We start from the raw sequence: 18,847 nt of genomic DNA on the forward strand, positions 1-18,847 counted from the left end.
GTTTGTAATTTATTCTTATTTTCACAAATTATGGAACCAAGCAGAACGCTTTAGCCTCCTCCCCCTCATCCCAAGTACAAACCAAACAGTTAATGGTTAGGACAGTATAGTCACAGACTCAGTGTCCAAGGCACATTACTGAGTCATTTTACTGATGCTCTAACTGCCATGGGGGGTGGGGTGGGAACTGACTGCATGATGACCAGTCTGTAGTAGCCCTGACATGCTGCTAAGTCACTTCAGTCATGTCCGACTCTGTGCAACCCCATAGACGGCAGCCCACCAGGCTCCCCATTCCCTGGGATTCTCCAGGCAAGAACACTGGAGTGGGTTGCCATTTCCTTCTCCAATGCATAAAAGTGAAAAGTGAAAGGGAAGTCGCTCAGTCGTGTCCGACCCTCAGCAACCCCATGGATTGCAGCCTTCATAAACTGCTCCAATTTGAGCAAAACTTAATCTATGGCTAGCTCCAGTTCTAAGAACCGGTGCAAAAGAATGGGATTAGTATTACTGCTCATAATAATTTGCATCCTTAATACCCATTTCTATTCCTCTCAGAGCTTCAAAGAACCTAATGATAGGAATGAGATCACTAGTCAATGTAACCGAACTCCTGAGTTATGCTCTCCTGAATGCACACCATGCCTTGTCTAGCATGAGGATCCTTTTTCTAGATAAAAACAAGTTACAATGAAGAATTAAAGAATGATTAGCTCTCTCTCCCCAAAGGCCCCCTAAGGAATCCTGCAGGCAGATCACACAAGTAAGATAACTACCTGAAGAAACAGTCAGCCAGTCTGCTCTCTGCTCACAAGGGAGGACTGTGCAGAACCCAACCTCCTGACTCAATGATTCTCTGAGATTCTTCCTCCCATATTTCCCTCTAAGAGCAGAATCATCAGAGTTGGTCTCTGGACACAAGTCCACCTTCTCCCCAGATTGCCAGCTTTTATGATTAAAGCACTTTTCCTTTCTACTGACCCTTGTCTCTTGAATGAGTGGCTTCTGAGCTCAAATAGCCAAACCTAGGTTTAGCAACAATTACATCATGATCAAACTTAATAAAGCTTTCTTACGTGACATATTTCTCTAACAATTTATAAGCTAAACAAATGCATATCACAATAGATTTTTGTTGCTGTTTAAATAGGGTATTTTTATGATTTTAGTACTATACAAATTTAAGACCACACTCAGAAATAAGTTTAGGGACTAGCATTACAAAAGACTAGGAGTGAGTAGTAAAAAACAAAAACAAAAAAAGCCCATGCAGGATTGCTATGTAGTAATAAGGATCCCTCCATGCTTTTCAGGTAATCAGCGTTGGGGAAGAGTTCATTACTGATCAATCTTTGGCTACTTTAAATGGATTCAACTAACTTAAATACTCAGTTTAAATCCAAATGATGAAAACTCCATTAGAAGTCCTGCTAGTTAATGTTTATTTTCACCAATAAGCATTTAAAGTAAAAATCAAATTGTAAACATTTTAAAGTAAACTCCAGTAACACATTAAATAAATTATTTTTAATTGACTAAGAAAATGGGATAGAGAGGATTATCCTGATAGAGATTGGGTTAAATACATCACTTTAGCTCTGCAAAAATACAAATGCATCAAGAATATCTAAAAAGAATACTGTACAAACTGATCTCTAGAGTCTAGACTTGTTATTATGAAAAAAATGGAAGAATTCATTGTTAATTTGAGCCCACATCTACATTTTAAAGCAAACTAAGCCCAAATAACCCACTAGAAATGTATCTTTTTCTGAAGTAATTCAGATGATGAGGGGATTCCATGAAATATATTGTGTGATTGTTTTATTATTTATTTTTATTTACTGGTGGTAAAAATATCTAGAGTTAGTTTAATTATCTAAGTACAGTATTGTGATTAGTCTTTTGCCTAAATCTCTCATTCCTTCTGTGATTTTAAATTTCAACAGGATAGTATTACGTATTTTCAGTTTTTCTGTATACAGCTTAATTTCTTTTTGAGAATCAGTTCAGTTCAATCACTCAGTCATGTTCTACTCTTTGCAAGCCCATGGACTGCAGCATACCAGGCTTCCCTGTTCATCACCAACTCCCAGAGCATGCTGAAACTCGTGTCCATCGAATCGGTGATGCCATCCAACCATCTCATCCTCTGTCATCCCCTTCTCCTCCTGCCTTCAATCTTTTCCAGCATCAGGATCTTTTCCAATGAGTCAGTTCTTTGCATCAAGTGACCAAAGTACTGGAGTTTCAGCTTCAGCATCAGTCCTTCCCATATATTGCAGCTATAATTGGATTTACAGGTTATATTTTAATAAGAAGCATCAATGCATTGTAATTATAATTTGAGGACAGTTATTATTTTTCTACAACTGTAAATATAATTTGAGACAATTATTACATCAGTTTTTCAATTTTTATAAACTCCTATATGGCCCAAAATCTTACATGAAGATGGTGCTCAATAAATGCTTACTACACAAATTAAGAAAAATAATTATAGTTCTTTTTGATTAAATAAATTTGCACTTTAGGAGAACTTGTTTTTGAACAGTAGCACATTAAAGAGAAAATTTGTTTTGAATTCAGACAAGCCCTGGCAGAATCTTATGTTTGCCAATTGTCATCTATATGATCTTAGGCGAGCTGTATCACCTCTATGAACTCAGTGCTCTCATTTATAAAACAGGATGCATTTTTCCGTAGTGCTGTTAAATCACTGCTGCTGCTGCTAAGTCACTTCAGTCGTGTCTGACTCTGTGCGACCCCATAGACGTCAGCCCACCAGGCTCCCTCATCCCTGGGATTCTCCAGGCAAGAACACTGGAGTGGGTTGCCATTTCCTTCTCCAATGCATGAAAGTGAAAAGTGAAAGGGAAGTCGCTCAGTCGTGTCCGACGCTCAGCGACCCCATGGACTGCAGCCTTCCAGGCTCCTCCATTCATGGGATTTTCCAGGCAAGAGTACTGGAGTGGGGTGCCATTGCCTTCTCCGGTTAAATCACTAATGAACATGTATATAAAGCATCTAATGCACGTCCAGGACATGGTAGACACTCATCATATAGTAGCAATTTTATTTATTGTTTATTATTTTTATTTTTTAACTTTCTGAAAATATAGGATTTTATATTATTCAAGCTTGATATATGACAGGCAAATTTTCATAATAGGTAAGATTAATTTTTGCCCTCTTGGGCTACTCCTTTACTTCTTCTATACCCTTTTTACTTCTTCCTGCCAGTAATCAATAAACTGATGTTAGTGTACTGTTGGCAGTGTGGCTAGTCTAACACGCGTGGATTTTCCCAGCCTCCATACCAAATTTGTTCCAATGACTCCATATTCATGTTTCATCTCCTCTCTCCTTTTAAGTTGGGTCCAAATTCAAGACATTTATGCATTTCGAAGGCATCATGGGGAAACTGGAACGTTTGATTTTTTGATGCATTTGTCCTTGCTGGCATCCATTGAAACATCAAGTTTCTTATCTCATCTTTTGACACTCGAAATTAAAGAATTCCCTTTTTATAACTTTTTGTTGCTGTGACATAATTTTCGAAGAGTACTGGCCACAAAGGACCTGGATGGGATGGAAGTGTGTATATGTAAAAAAAAAAAAAATACTGAAGAATAAAAGTTAATACTTCAAACATATTAAACTGCATTATATATATTTAAAAAAACAAGGAATATTCAATAAACAATGAATAATATGTTGTTATTAGCTGAAGGAGAATCTTAGAGTCAGAGAAGAGTCTCCTACTGGTACAGGAACTAAAATCAGACTTTGATACATCAAAGTCAAGTCAGGAAAGAACTCAGCAGTTTGAAGGGCTCGGCTATGTCACTGTTGCCTGGTAACCAAGGGCAAGAATGAGGTCACACAATATCCTGACCAGGTAGCATCTGTTACAAAATGAGGGACAGGTTTTATCCAGCTCTGAAGCAAAAATGGGTAAGGGGGAAAAAAAAATTAAGAAAAGCTCTTCCTGGAAACAAAATATCACCTGAAAAATGTATAATTTTTACTTTTGTATTGCTTACATATTATTTGTAGTGTTAAAAACACAAATTTAACCAAGTAAATTTGAAGATAAAATTGGCTTTATTAAATGACTGAGGAATTAGCATTCCATCTAGCAACTAAAAGGGTTCTTGAGGGGTTGTAGGAAATGGAAAGGTTCATATGCAAGAAGATAGGGCAAGAAGGTATTAATAAAAAGAAAACAGGCAACTTTTGAGCCAGGGCAACTTCTTTTTAGGGGGAAAAGAATCACAGGATTTTATCATGAAGATTGCCTCTTCTTCCTCTGGGTGGATGAGGAAGGCTTACATGACAGATTATCTCACTGGTGTTGACCAGAAACTTTCAGTCTGGTTAATTAAAATTATATTTCTGGGAAAGACAGAAACTGCAATTAGATCAGGTGTTAAAGCTAGGATTTGTACCATTGGCTTTAGCATGAGTGACGTCATTTTGGGTCTGTAGCTTTATTTTCAGAGAAGGCAATGGCACCCCACTCTAGTACTCTTGCCTAGAAAATCCCATGGACAGAGGAGTCTGGTGGGCTGCAGTCCATGGGGTCACGACTGAACAACTTCACTTTCACTTTTCACTGTCATGCACTGGAGAAGGAAATGGCAACCCACTCCAGTGTTCTTGCCTGGAGAATCCCAGGGACGGTGGAGCTGCCATCTATGGGGTTGCACAGAGTCGGACACGACTGAAGCTACTTAGCAGCAGTAGCAGCAGCAGCTTTATTTTAACAGTAGCTTAGTGAAGACACACTAGGTGATGAGTATATATTATGTAGTTTAATCTATTGGGGATATATATTATTCTTAAGTCATACTATTTTGAGTTTTTTAAATAAAATTACAATATAAAGTATTTCTAGAATCTCAAAAGACACTGAGGCAAAAGTTAACACCAGAATTTAAACAAATTCTTTAATAAAACAACCACAAATACAGAAGTTAAAATAGACTGCTATTTATTTTTATCCAGTTCTGATCCCAAAAGTCACACTTTGCTACTGATGGTCCTGCTGTAAAATGAAGCATGGGTCATCAGGAAACTTAGGAATCTAGAGGGGGGAGAAAAGTGCGGAACCAGGAAGGGGTAGGAGATGACGACTAAGGATAGACATTGTAACAACAAATCCTATCTAAACATAGCCAATTAATCTGATTAAGAACTAGGTATCAGAGTTCCATCAGAAACGCAAACACAGAAAAAGTGATCTGAATACTGATAATACAATATTATAGGAGTTAGACCACAAGACATTGTGAGCTGGTAGATCAATCTATGCAGGTTACTGTCTGTTGCTCTGGCTATAAGTCAGACAGACTAGCAGCTAGGAAATAAACTGGAAAAGCTAAAACCTGCAGGAACAAATCAGAATCCATCAGGAACACACAAGGACAAAGCAGAATTTATGGCATCTCTCACCATCTACAATCCCGATGCCATGATGGCTGCAGGAGAGCAAGGTACTTGGGTCTGTGCTTGGCCTGTAACTCAAGGAAGCAGGAGATGTGGGAGCAGAAGAGACTGAGGGTACCCTGTCAGCCCACTCTATCAACATGAGCTAGGAGAACAGAAACAAGATAAACGAGTTTCCACACTGATTGGGGACCTACATCAATCTTCAGAGCTTAAGATCTGCCTCCCAGATCTTGTATAAAATGTCTGGTGCCCAATGCCCACAGGGAAGGGAATTCTGGAAAATGTACTTCCAGCTTAGGTAAGTAGGCACAGGAAAAAGTAAACACAGATAATTAACAGTGAAGAGCTTCTTTAATTATGAATAAGTATAATTTATAACTTGTTCTGAATCATTTTAATATTTTTAAACTATTAAAAAGTTAGTTTATTTCATAATGCAAAGAACACCAATGGCAGATTGTATAATAGCAAGGCATATGCCTAGGACACCAGCAATGTGGAGGGACCAAAATTAATTATTTTGAATCAATGTGAAATAATTTGATATTTCTACATATGTGACAGACATTTGGATATTGCTCCTGTTATTTTATAGTTTGGTTTTGTTTTATGCAGAGCTGTTTATTACTGAATGGACAGTAGGTACATATCATAATATCATTAATTCTTAAGATCTCCAAAGGATTTAAACTAGTCTTGAGTTCCACAACTGTCAAACAATAACCGGGCTGTTTACATAAATTCCCAAAACAAACAAGTCCTTTTAGGATATAAAAGGTAAATTTTTAACAGACTAAGTCCAACTAACGCTTTATGTCATCTTCTTGGTAGTGCATCTGAAATACCCACTCAGCGGTGCTCCATGTAAAATGAAGTCTCAGTAGGTGCCATTCTCTAAGTGTGCTGAATTTTTAAATATTTAATAGAACTTATGATTTACTTTGTACTACTCAGTAACAAAGCATATCAAAACGAACTTCCATAGAAAATGCAAAGTTTATTGATACTTTTTAATTTATAAGTAAATAAAACTAAGTGGTAAAATGCCATTTATCACTATTGCATTCAGACCTCAAAACTGAATTGTAAAAATTTAAAAAGATTTCAAATTCCTCACATATATATTTTCCTTTCTTTTGTGTTGTGCGTCCTCACAGAAACTGACGGTAATTCTACATAAGAAACTGAAAGAACTCCTAGACTAATATTGTCAAACAAACTACAGAACAACCAGTTAAACTTAATTTTCATATAAATGATATTTTTTTAGTGTAAATACTGTAGGGGCCATCAGTTCAGTTCAGTTCAGTCGCTCAGTCATGTCCAACTCTTTGCGACCCCATGAATCACAGCACACCAGGCCTCCCTGTCCATCACCAACTCCCGGAGTTCACTCACTCACGTCCATCGAGTCAGTGATGCCATCCATCCATCTCATCCTCCGTTGTCCCCTTCTCCTCCTGCCCCCAATCCCTTCCAGCATCAGAGACTTTTCCAATGAGTCAACTCTTCGCATGAGGTGGCCAAAGTACCGGAATTTCAGCTTTAGCATCATTCCTTCCAAAGAAATCCCAGGGCTGATCTCCTTCAGAATGGACTGGTTGGATCTCCTTGCAGTCCAAGGGACTCTCAAGAGTCTTCTCCAACACCACAGTTCAAAAGCATCAATTCTTCGGTGCTCAGCCTTCTTCACAGTCCAACTCTCACATCCATACATGACCACAGGAAAAACCATAGCCTTGACTTAGACGGACCTTTGTTGGCAAAGTAATGTCTCTGCTTTTGAATATGCTATCTAGGTTGGTCATAACTTTCCTTCCAAGGAGTAAGTGTCTTTTCATTTCATGGCTGCAATCACCATCTGCAGTGATTTTGGAGCCCAGAAAAATAAACTCTGGCACTGTTTCCACTGTTTCCCCATCTATTTCCCATGAAGTGATGGGACCAGATGCCATGATCTTCATTTTCCGAATGTTGAGTTTTAAGCCAACTTTTTCACTCTCCTCTTTCACCTTCATCAAGAGGCTTTTGAGTTCCTCTTCACTTTCTGCCATAAGGGTGGTGTTATCTGCATATCTGAGGTTATTGCTATTTCTCCCAGCAATCTTGATTCCAGCTTATGCTTCTTCCAGCCCAGTTTCTCAGGATGTACTCTGCATATAAGTTAAATAAGCAGGGTGACAATATACAGCCTTGATGTACTCCTTTTCCTATTTGGAACCAGTCTGTTGTTCCATGTCCAGTTCTAACTGTTGCTTCCTGACCTGCATACAGATTTCTCAAGAGGCAGGTCAGGTGGTCTGGTATTCCCATCTCTTTCAGAATTTTCCACAGTTTATTGTGATCCACACAGTCAAAGGCTTTGGCACAGTCAATAAAGCAGAAATAGATGTTTTTCTGGAACTCTCTTGCTTTTTCAATAATACTAAAAAAATAAAGTATATCTGTTATCAGAAATTCAAATTGAACTGGGTGCCCTCTATTTTCATTTATCTGGCAACTCTACCCTACGCATATGGTAGAAAATTAATATGCAAAAAGTTTACCTGAAATGTATGAATGATTTGTACAGGGGATTATCAGAACAGCTGTCAGAAGACTGGAAACAAATCTTCTTGGAGATCATGTGCAAGTGTTCATGATGGGAGAAAGTCTCCTGCCTCCTCCCCATCTCTGCTCCATCCCAGAGAACATGTTGTCTTCCAGCCATTTTAGCCAGAGGGGCCTGCCTGAGTCAGTAAAAATGAATTAAACTGACTGTGTAGCTCCCCTATCCCCCAAGACAGTGTTTATCATTGTTATCATTTTCCCATTTCCTCTCAATGCTTCTTGGTAACAATCTCTGCTCATAATGTCAAAAAGGAACAGAAAAGATTTTACTGTCATAAAGTGCTTCTAACATTTATTACACTCCATGGCCATGCAACTAGCTTAAAAAGTAACCTTTCAAACCACCATGAGAGGAAAGCAGGGCTGTTGATACCCCTGAAGACAAAAATAGAATGTTAAAACTTCAACTGATCCCATTCTGATTCTTTCAACAGCTTCTTTCCTCTTTCAGAGTTTTGAAAGCTTACATTTAAAGAAGTCTCTGAGAGAGGGACTGGACAAAGACTTAAGACAAAGCAAGTCTATTCTACAAAACAGATGAATAAAAAAATAAGAAACAAAAATAAAACAAACAAGTTGCTTTTAAGCACTGTCCCCTCTCCATGCCCTGTAAATAATTAATCATAAAATATATGAAATGAAAGCTACCTTCATTATTCCAAAGGTCTATTGTCAATTTTTTTAGTGATTTTTCCAACTATATTGTGTCTACACCAATACTTTTAATAATAGAAAGATGAAACTAGGAGATTTTAGGATAAAATAAGTATAATATAGCTCTTAGAAGAACAGCTTTTATAATTAGATAGCTTGAAATCAAATATGGATTATGCTTCTTTCTAGCTAGAAGATGATCAGACAAGCTACTTAGCCTTCTGAAGCTCTAGTCTGCTTTCCATTTGTAAATTGGTGTTATTAATGATACCTTTTTTACAGGGATCTGTGTAATTATTAGGTGAGATAATGTTTATAAGGTTCTTGGAAGAGAATCCACCAAATAATTTGCTCTAAAATAAGTATTGCTTACGATACACCTCATTATTTTCTGATAATTTCATTTTATAAAGTGTCACAAAGAAGCACATGAAGTTTTGTTTTGAATCTGGTTAAAGGTTTCTCTGGTGGTTCATATGGTAAAGAATCCACCTACAATGTGGGAGACCTAGGTTCTATTCCTGGGTTGGGGAGATCCCCTTGGAGGAGGGCATGGCACCCTACTCCAATATTCTTGCCAAGAAAATCCAATGGTGGGCTACAGTCCATGGGGTCACAAAGAGTTGGACACGACTGAGCAGCTGAGCACAAATTATGCTGAAGGAACACTGAACTTAAGGGTGGGGAATGCACAGAGGAAAAAGATTGGTTCATTCATTCAACAAAACGATATTGAGTACCTACCAGGTACCAAGTACCATAGGAGACAAAGGTTACAGAGTAGAATAAAAATTCCCTTTCCTCAGAGACCACACAATCTAATGAAGGAGGCAGCTGGTGTGCAAGACACTTCTAGTGTGTTGACTGCAGTGATGCGAACACTCCTAGAGAGAAAGGCACTTACCAAGGCCGGGGTGAACAGAGAGGAGTCATCCTTGAGGACAAATGTTTCTGTTTGATCATGAAAGACAGATGTAAATTAATCAGATAACAACAGGAGGACAATTTAAAAGTAGATTACAGGAGCTACAAGAGCCACAGGGAGTTTTAATATGAAGTTTAAAACAGGAGTGTGTCAGGACACTAACTACAGTGGAAGGTCTCATACAGCAGAGTTAGGTGTTTAGATTTTTACCATGAAAGTAGGAAGGGACTCTGTGAGGATTTTAATCAAGGTAGAGATATAATCCGAGTTTTCCTCTTTAAAAGATCACCCTAGAAGCATGAAAAGATTATACTGGAGGGAAATGTGTACAGAAGCAAGAAGATCACATCTGCTGTAGCAATCAAGGTGAGATTTTGATTAAGAAAATGGAAATTGCAGTAGAAATAGAGAGGAAGGAAAGGAATCAAGAAACATTTAGGGGAAGAATTAGAAGTCTTAGCACTGAGGGAAAGGGATAATCCTCAATGACTCCTAATGTCTGCTACAGGACCACAAGTGAGAGTGTGTTGGCTGGAAGAAGGGCAGGACATTAAGCTTCTTTAGTCACTGAGTAATTGGCTACATCAGCCAGATAACCTATCTGAAGTAGTTTAACTGATATTAGAACAACACAATTTTAACATGTCCTTACATGTCAAGCTTTAAATTTTTTTCCAAAAGTATACAAGCAGTGTATTCTGGTTTTAAAGAGAAAGTTAAAGTTGCTCAATCGTGTCAGACTCTTTTCGATCCCATGGACTATATAGTCCATCGAATTCTCCAGGCCAGAATACTGGAGTGGGTAGTCTTTCCCTTCTCCAGGGGATCTTCCCAACCCTGGGATCAAACCTGAGTCTCCTGCAGGTGGATTCTTTACCAACTAAGGTATCAGAGAAACCCTCTGGTTTGAAAATTCTTGGCAAATACAGCGCTTATATTCAATCAGCCCTTTTTTACTTCTAAGGAGAGTTTCAAGTGAAAACTTGCTTTATTGTAATAAAAAGAAGAAAAAATAAAACATTCAGGGAAAGGAGACTCTTGTTAAATTTTACCTTTTTTGGACAGCAATGCATATGCCATCAGTTAAGTTCAGTTGCTCAGTCATCTCTGACTCTTTGCGACCCCATGGACCGCAGCACTCCAGGCCTCCCTGTCCATCATCAACTCCCAGAGCTTGGTCAAATTCATGTCCATCAAGTTGGTGATGCCATCCAACTATCTCATCCTTTTCAACAGTTTGAATAGGCATATGCCATAAACCCACACATACATGGAGTTACTCAAAAAAAAAGAAATACCCAGATATTTCTAAAGCATTTTACCCCAAAGTGAAATGAAAGCAAGAGTTCTAGTAAAACTAGATTTAAATATGGAAATGGGGTCAAAACATAGAAGAGAAATCTGCATATGAGGAAAGCAACAGTAAAAAGCATAAAATATAAATAAAATCTAATGGGTCTCCAAATGATTAGACTTAGGAGAGTCTTTATCTCCAGGAAGTCTAACACTCACCATACCATACAAGTTTTATAATAATGTCAATATTATTTATTAGAATAAGGATTTTTATGAGACACTGGTGGAATATATTAGAATGGCAGATTAATGTGAAGTCCCAATTTTCAGTAGCTTATAACTTTGGCAGTATATTTAATTTCAAATGGAACTTGGCATGAGTTTACTATGTCAGACTTTAGCCCTTGCCAAGTTTGACAAGCATCCAGTTCAGCTGTTTTGGGCTAATGTGAATGCCAAAGTAAAGACTTTTTTTTTTTTTTCTGCATTCAACAACATTTTTCATTATAAAAAGCAAAAATGAGTAAATGAATGTTTATTGTTGGGCCCCTTAATTAATGTAAAACAATTCTCACACAAAGCAGAAATGCAAAGTGATTCAGTGAGCAAAGTAATGGACTGAGGACTCCACAGAAGTAAATTTTAGTTTTGCTACTGACTCACTATGTAAAGTTGGATAAGTAACATTGCCTCTTTATGCCTCAGCTTATTCCACAGTAAGATTAGGAGATTAATACAAACATGCATAATCATAATGAAAATGACTGTAAAGCAGTTTTCAAGTTTAAACATATAATAACTTCTCTTTTCAATACCTTTTCACTATAGGCATTTTTAAGGAAATAAATAAATTTGGGCATGTAATGATGACCTATCTAAAGTTGTATAAAAAGCTAGTCTATTAATATATAAGTATACCCTGGGAATTAATTAGGATCTCTAGGAAGCTATTTGTTCTTTTAGGTAACTAAGTATCATTTAGTGAATTAATGATTTGGTTCACCATTTTGGAAATTACAGTTTCATTACATAAAACAATGCCCAAGTGGCTTGAAGAAGTTAGTACAATCTACTTCAAAAAACAACAAATTTTCTACTAAAGATAGTTTAGGCGCTAGACCAAAAAGACCAACTAGCTTGATAAATCAGTGAAAAGGATGCAAGTTTTTTATATGTATAATGAGTGAAATCACTATTTTCTTGGTCACATTAAGGATTGATTAGTAGGCACTTTTAAATGTCACAGTCAACTGAATTACAGCTTGAATTGCCTCTTAAGTCAATCCAAAATACCAGAGTAATCCAATAATTTTAATTCCATAGACATAGCAAAAGATTATATCCAACGTATCTTCCATTCAGTCATGCTTGGATTGCATAGGGCCACACATAAAAGAAAAGAAACATTAATTACATAATTATTTACAAATGTCTATGTATTCACTTTCCTGTAAGAATAAACAGAGAGAGTGACAGAAGAGGAGACCCCAGCCTCCATTCCCTGATAAAGATCAATAATTAAAAGTTACACAACTATCCACAAACAAAAACAGCCCTGGGAGAGCTCTGGAGTTCACATAAGAAACTTCAACAATTTGGTGAAACAAAAAGAAGAAAAAGCAGTTTCATTTTGCCTGCATCATCAAATCCCCCAAGTTATCAGTGCTCAGTTCCAAGAGGAAATAATGCAACTAGAAACATTTCTCCTCACAGAGTGAGGAAGAATGGGATGAGTGACCAGTTGCTCCAGCCTTTTGAGCACCATGGAAAGGCCCTGTTTTGGATTCACTCTGTTAAGAGATCAGCAAAACTGTGATACGTAGTGATGGTTGGAAACAAAGAAGAAAAGCGGAGACTACCAACATCAGCCATGGAGTATGAGCAACCACAATTCCAGTGAGCTTGTTTATGACTTTAGCATCTTTGTCTCTGAGAAATTGATGGTGAGCACAAATGCCACGAACCCCTGCAGATGTTGCGTGCTTTTGCCCCACAGGTATTTGTGTTTCCTGATGCCAAGTACCTGATTCCCTGCCTGCTCCCTCCCTCTCCTACCCCTGCCAGAGCCCAGGACCTACACTAGCAGCTGCCCCAGGTCTCTGCAGCTAAACAAGTGCAAGATGACAGTCTAGATCCCCACAGTTGATGCCCCACTGCCATGCAGGCACACAGAACTCAAACTTCTAGCTGTGCATGTGCACACAGCTGAACTTAGGCCCATCACCAACCTCCACTCTCAAGCACTTATTGCAAAACCCAGCAGTACAGGACCCCTGTGGCCATACCTGCACCAACAGTTGGTTCCCGCCTTTGCTGCTTGCTCTTGCCCCCACCACTACATCTATTTGCAATCAGCCTCTAGCACTATACAGGCACTTGCAGCTGGTTTCTGCAGCTGGGTTTCTGCGTACCATGGATTCCAGTCATGTGGTTTTCCCTGGACCATAGAACCTTAACATTCCTTTGAGTATCATTAGACCCCCCAGCACAAAAAACTATGTAGCAGTTGATTCGGTGAACCACAATGCCCTAAGCCAATAAGCCACAACAGCCCCCACCCCAGATCTAATGCAGTCACATGCTCCCATACTGATACCCTTCACCACTAGACTCAGAGGTCATACTATGCTCCAGTATGCCCCCACTCACAGGTGGTGACTGCTTCTTCAAATCTGCAAACACCTACACAAAGCTATGGATCACAAGGAATCAGAGACACATAACTAACCAAGGAAATACAGTAAATCTCCAGTAACTGGCTCCAAAGAAATGGAGATTCAAAAACTGCCTGAGAAAACAAATTTCAATAATCATTCTTAAAAATGCTCAGAGTTAGAAAAGGACACAAATACATAACTAAACAATATTAAAGAAACAATACAAAAACAAGATGAGAAATTTAACAAAGAGATAACAAAAACTGAAGGAATCAAACAGAAATTTTGGAGCTGAAAAATATAATGACTGAAGAATTCAATAAAAAGCTTAACTATAGACTAGAATAAGCTGAAGGAAGCATCAGTGAACTTGGAAGACAGATGATTCACATGGTCAGAGGAAATATTTTCAATTTTTTGCCATTGAGGATAATGTTTGCTGTGGATTTGTCATTTATGGCTTTTATTATGATGAGGTATGTTTCTTCTATGCATGCTTTCTGGGGATTTTTTTTATCATAAATGGGTGTTGAATTGTCAAAGGCTTTCTCTGCATCTATTGAGATAATCATATGGTTTTTCTCTTTCAATTTGTTAATATGGTGTATCACATTGATTGATTTGCAAATATTGAAGAATCCTTGCATCCCTGGGATAAAGCCCATTTGGTCATGATGTATGATCTTTTTAATATGTTATTGGATTCTGTTTGCTAGGATTTGTTGAGCATTTTCATACCTATGTACATCAGTGATACTGGCCTATGGTTTTCTTTTTTTGTGGCATCTTTGTCTGGATTTGGTATTAGGGTGATGGTAGACTCACAGAATGAGTTTGGGAGTTTACCTTCCTCTGCAATTTTCTGGAAGACTTTAAGGAGGACAGGTTTAGCTCTTCTTTAAATTTTTGGTAGAATTCAGCTGTGAAGCCATCTGATCCCGGGCTTTTGTTTGTTTAAAGACTTTTGATTACAGTTCAAGTTCCATGCTTGTGATGGGTCTGTTAATATTATCTATTTCTTCCTGGTTCAGTTTTGGAAGGTTATACTTTTCTAAGAATGGTCCATTTTTTCCAAGTTGTCCATAAGAGCTCATAGTAGGCTCTTATGATCTTTTACTTTTCTGTGTTACCTGTTGTGATTTCTCAATTTTCATTTCTAATTTTATTGATATGATTCTTCTCCCTTTTTTTCTTGATGAGTCTGGCAAACAGTCTGTCTACTTTATTTACCTTCTCAAAGAACCACTTGTTAGTTTTGCTGATTTTTGTTAAGGTCTCCTTTATTTCTTTTTCATTTATTTCTGCTCTAATTTATTATTTCTTTCCTTCTACTAACTTTGGGATTCTTCTTTTTCTAGTTGCTTTAAGTGTATGGATAGGTTGTTTATTTGGTGTTACTCTTGTTTCTTGAAGTAGGCTTGTATTGCTGTGAACCTCCCTCTTAGCACTGCTTTTACCGAATTCCATAGGTTTTAGGTGCTTGTGTTTTCATTTTCATTTGTTTCTATGCATATTTTTATTTTCTTTTTGATTTCTTCCATAATCTGTTGATTATTCAGAATCATGTAGTTCACCCTCACTTCATTTACAACCAGGAACAAGACAAGGGTGTGCACTCTCACCACTACTATTCAACATAGTTTTGGAAGTTCTAGCCACAGCAATCAGAGAAGAAAAAGAAATAAAGGGAATCCAGATTGGAAAAAAGAAGTAAAACTCTCACTGTTTGCAGATGACATGATACTCTATGTAGAAAATCCTAAAGAGACCACCAGAAAATTTCTAGAACTAATCAATGAATATAGTAAAGTTGCACAATATAAAACTAATACACAGAAATCCCTTGCATTCCTATACACTAACAATGAGAAAACAGAAAGAGAAATTAAGGAAACAATCCCATTCACCACTGCAATGAAAAGAATAAAATACTTAGGAAGAAATTTACCTAAAGAAACAAAAGACCTATATATAGAAAACTATAATAAACTAACAAAAGAAATCAAAGATGACACAAATAGAGGGAGAAATACACCATGTTCATGGACCAGAAGAATCAATAAGGTGAAAATCAGTATACTACCCAAAGCAATCTATTGACTCAATGCAATCCCTATCAAGCTACCAACGGTATTTTTCAGAGAACTAGAACAAATAATTTCACAATTTGTATGGAAATACAAAAAACCTCAAATAGCCAAAGCAATCTTGAGAAAGAAGAATGGAGCTGGAGGAATCAACCTGCCTGACTTCAGAGTATACTACAAAGCTGTAGTCATCAAAACAGGATGGTACTGGCACAAAGACAGAAATATAGATCAACTGAACAAAATAGAAAGCCCAGAGATAAATCCACGCACCTATGGACACCTTATTTTTGACAAAGGAGGCAAGAATATACAATGGAGAAAAGACGACTTCTTTAACAAGTGGTGCTGGGAAAACTGGTCAACCACTTGTAAAAGAATGAAACTATAACAGTTTCTAATACCATACACAAAAATAAACTCAAAATGGATTAAAGATCTAAATGTAAGACCAGAAACTATAAAAGTCCTAAAGGAAAACATAGGCAAAACACTCTCTGACACAAATCATAGCAGGATCCTCTATGACCTACCTCCCAGAGTAATGGAAATAAAAGCAAAAATAAACTAATGGGACCTAATTAAACTTAAAAACTTTTGTACAACCAAGGAAACTAAAAGTAAGGTGAAAAGACAGCCTTCAGAATGGGAGAAAATAATAGCAAGCAAAACAGCTGACAAAGAATTAATCTCCAAAATATACAAGCAGCTCATGCAGCTCAATATCAGAAAAATAAATGACCAAAGATTTATTGGTCATATAAATCTTGACCCATATAAAATTTGACCCATATACTGGGTCAAAGAACTAAACAGACATTTATCCAAAGAAGACATACAGATGGCTAACAAATGCATGAAAAGATGTTCAACATCACTCATTATCAGATAAATGCAAATCAAAACCACAATGAGGTACCATCTCATGCCAGTCAGAATGGCTGCCATCATTGTTTGTAATACAAACAATAAATGCTGGAGAGGGTGCAGAGAAAAGGGAACCCTCTTACACTGTTGGTGGGAATGCAAACTAGTACAGCCACTATGGAGAACAGTGTGGAAATTCCTTCAAAAACTGGAAATAGAAGTGCCATATGACTGAGAAATCCCACTGCTGGGCATATACACTGCTGCTGCTGCTGCTAAGTCACTTCAGTCATGTCCGACTCTCTGCAACCCCATAGACGGCAGCCCACTAGGCTCCTCTGTCCCTGGGATTCTCCAGGCAAGAATACTGGAGTGGGTTGCCATTTCCTTCTCCAATGTATGAAAGTGAAAAGTGAAAGTGAATTTGCTCAGTTGTGCCCGACTCTTAGCAACCCCATGGACTGCAGGCTACCAGGCTCCTCCGTCCATGGGATTTTCCAGGCAAGAGTACTGGAGTGGGGTGCCATTGCCTTCTCCATATACACTGAGGAAACCAGAATTGAAAGAGACACATGTACCTCAATGTTCACTGCAGCACTGTTTACAATAGCTATGACATGGTAGCAACCTAGATGTCCATCAGCAGATGAATGGATAAGGAAGTTGTGGTACATATACATAATGGAATATTACTCAGGTATAAAAATGAATGCATTTAAATCAGTTCTAATGAGGTGGATGAAACTGGAGCCTAATATACATAGTGAAGTAGGCCAGAAATAGAAACACCAATACAGTATACTAACATTCATATATGGACTTTAGAAAGATGGTAACAGAAACCCTATATGCAAGACAGGAAAAGAGACATAGATGTAAAGAACAGACTTTTGGACTATGTGGAAGGTGAGGGTTGGCTGATTTGAGAGAATAATATTGAAACATGTAGATTACCATATGTTAAATAGATGACCAAGTTCAATGCATGAAGCACGGCACTCAAAGCTGGTACTCTGGGACAACCAAGAGGGATGGGGTAGGGAGGGAGATGGGAGGGTGGTTCAGGATGTTGGGACACATGTACATCCATGGCTGATTCATGCTGACATATGGCAAAAACCACCACAATATTGTAAAGCAGTTAGATTCCAATTAAAATTAAATAATTAATTTTTAAAAAGTCAGAGGAAGGGCATGACCACCCACTCTAATATTCTTGCCTGGAGAATTCCATGGACAGAGGAGCCTGGTGGGCTGCAGTCCATGCGGTCACAAAGAGTTGAACATGACTGAGCAACTAACACACACATACACACAAACACATGGAACAAAAATAAAAAAGAATAAAAAGTAATGAAACAAATCTGCAACTCCTATGCAACACAATTAAGAAACAAAGTTTGTGTCATGGGATTCTGAGGGAGAAAGATGTAAAAAGCTTATTTAAAGAAATAATGGCTGAAATCTTCCAAAACCTAGGGTAGGATTTGTACACCCAAGGTTATGAAGTTAATACATCATTTCAAAATTATAATTAAGATTTCTTTTCTTTAAGATACATTATAACAAAAATATCTAAACTGAATTTAATGAAGCAAAAGATAAAAAAATTCTCTAATACAAGGGAAGCTCCTTAAAGCTTTCAGTGGATTTCTCAGTAGAGACTTTATCAGGCCAGGAGAGATTAGGAGGATCTATTCAGGGAGTTTAAAGAAAAAAACTGCCAACCAACAACATTTCACCCAGCAAAGTTGTTTAAAAATGATGGCAAACTAAAGACTTGTCCAAACGAACAAAAGCTAAAGAAATCCATTATCATCAGACCACCTAAGAAATGCTTAAAAAGGGTTCTTTAAGCTGAAATGAAAGAATGCTAACTAGTAACATGACAACATATGAACATTAAAAACACACAGGTAAAGGCAAGTATATAGTCATATCTGAATATTATACTACAATAATATGGTGGTGTATTAATGGTGGTGTTTTCTAACATAAATTTAAAAGGACAGGAGCATTAAAAATAAGTATAGCTGTAATCCTTTGTTAATGAATATACAACTCAAAAAGATGGAAATGTGACACCAAATACAAATAAAAGTGTGAAGAAAATAAAAGGTAGAGTTAAATTGTTATCATCTTTAAAAGACTTACTTCCATAACATATTTCAAGTAAGTTTCAGGGTAGCTATGAAGTGAAATAGATGTTTTTCTGGAACTCTCTTGCTTTTCCCATGATCCAGCGGATGTTGGCAATTTGATTTCTGGTTCCTCTGCCTTTTCTAAAGCCATCTTGA

General features: G+C 37.5%; 1 long non-coding RNA gene across 2 annotated transcripts in view; it reads right to left on the bottom strand.

The window, feature by feature from the left end:
* Positions 1-2,227: 2,227 nt before the first annotated feature.
* LOC123333729 overlaps positions 2,228-18,847 on the bottom strand; it is a 116,561-nt gene continuing 99,941 nt past the window's right edge. Inside the window, exons 3-4 of one of the 2 annotated variants that reach the window (XR_006551215.2) lie at positions 8,001-8,183; positions 2,228-2,285 (exon numbers count right to left, since the gene is read on the bottom strand). This is a non-coding gene — a long non-coding RNA (uncharacterized LOC123333729). Of the gene's footprint in view, positions 2,286-7,823; positions 7,880-8,000; positions 8,184-18,847 lie in introns of those variants that run through there. The other variant, XR_006551216.2, reaches the window with a different exon arrangement.

The sequence above is a fragment of the Bubalus bubalis genome, chromosome 5, assembly GCF_019923935.1.
Source record: "Bubalus bubalis isolate 160015118507 breed Murrah chromosome 5, NDDB_SH_1, whole genome shotgun sequence".
NCBI lineage: Eukaryota > Metazoa > Chordata > Mammalia > Artiodactyla > Bovidae > Bubalus > Bubalus bubalis.